The sequence below is a fragment of the Sorex araneus genome, chromosome 4 (assembly GCF_027595985.1).
Source record: "Sorex araneus isolate mSorAra2 chromosome 4, mSorAra2.pri, whole genome shotgun sequence".
Lineage (NCBI taxonomy): Eukaryota > Metazoa > Chordata > Mammalia > Eulipotyphla > Soricidae > Sorex > Sorex araneus.
In genome coordinates this window covers 173,504,960-173,506,604 of record NC_073305.1, presented here as the reverse complement: position 1 = coordinate 173,506,604, position 1,645 = coordinate 173,504,960, and the positions used below count along the sequence as shown (strand labels likewise).

Here is a 1,645-nt window from a genome sequence, read left to right as displayed (position 1 = left end):
ACACAGGATTCACTCCTAGCAGCACTCAGGGGAACATCTGGAATGCTAGAGACTGAATCCAGGTTACCAGCATGCAAGGAAAATGCCCTACTCACTATGCTATCTCTCCGGCCTAGTTATCAGCATGCAAAGAAAACGCCCTACCTGCTATGCTATCTCTAGCCTAGATATCAATTATTTTTGTATGAAATATTCTTATCATGTCACTGTCACTGTTATCCCGTTGCTCATCAATTTGTTCAAGTGAGCACCATTAACTTCTCCATTGTGAGACTTGTTGTTACTGTTTTTGGCATATTGAATATGCCATGGGTAGCTTGCCAGGCTCTGCCATGTGGGTAAGATACTCTCGGTAGCTTACTGGGCTCTCCAAGAGGGGTGGAGGAACCGAATTCAGGTCAGCCACGTGCAAGGCAAACACCCTACAGCTGTGCTATCATTCCAGCCCAGCTTCCAATATGCAAAGCATAATATTAACTATCTTCCTGTGTCCATACAGAAAGGACATTGCTTTAAGATAAACTAAGTTCCCTGCGGCAAGGCTAAAAGGACAAAAGCAATGTTATACTACATCAACATTAACAAAGCAACTGATTCTTATTATAACCATAGTAATAGCCAGGTGGTTTGTATAAAAAGATTTTGCACAAAGAGAAGGAATCATGATGGCTTCTTGGCCTTTTGGCTAAGGTCAAGTGAAGAGAAGAAATCATGATAAAATTGTTGTGACTAGAAAGGGAAATGATGGAGTAATTGAAGGAGGTAGGTGAGCTGTCTCACAACCCCTACCTCCCAGATGCTACTATTGACTCCAGCCTTAAATAGAAGCATCTCCTTTTGTTTCTTTCAAATGGTATACATTCCTGTTCCACTCCTGCTTTTCAAGATAATTTCCTATATTGCTTTCACAAAATTTCCAGTGAGAGAATAGTACTAATGATAGCCTTTATTATGTGAGCATATGTCAGTCAAACACTTTTAGTTATTATCCTTAAAAAAGGAGATGAATAGATTCTCTCATAAAGAAGACTCTGAAAGGGCCAATGGACACATCAAAGAGTATTTTTCACCACTGACTATTATGGAAATACAACCAAATATCAATGAGCTATCATCTCATACCTGTGGGAATGGCATATGTCAAAAATACTGGCAACAGTGTTGGAAGAAGTGTGTTGAAAAGGAAACCTTCATTCCCTCTGGTTTAGCTTCTGTGAAAAATAGCACAGTGATTTCACAAACAAGAAAACAGTTGAGCTTCCATATGACCCAGTGACTCCACTTCATGGCATCAATCCCCCCAAAACACAGAAACATTAATTTGAAAATATTTAGCACAGCTATATTTATTATAGAGCTTATATAATAGCCAAGTCATGGAAACAACCCAAATGCCCAATGAAGATTGATGTATAAAGAAGTGTGCTATACATCCATGATGGAATATCGTGAATCAGTAAGAAAGGAAGAAATCCTACACTTTGCTCCAATGAGAAATTTGAGAATATTGTGGTAGATGAAATAAGTCAGAGGGGGAATGACAAATAATAATCTCAATCTTCTAAGGGACATAAAGCAACAAAACAAGGGAGTATCTAACATTAATAAACCCTGGCCTCTGGATTCTAAAGCTGAGATTACCAAG

The 1,645-nt window shown here is 38.8% G+C and overlaps 1 pseudogene; it reads left to right on the top strand.

Annotated features, from left to right (window-relative positions):
* Positions 1-665: 665 nt before the first annotated feature.
* On the top strand, positions 666-839 carry LOC129404470 (U2 spliceosomal RNA; annotated as a pseudogene).
* Positions 840-1,645: the final 806 nt, after the last annotated feature.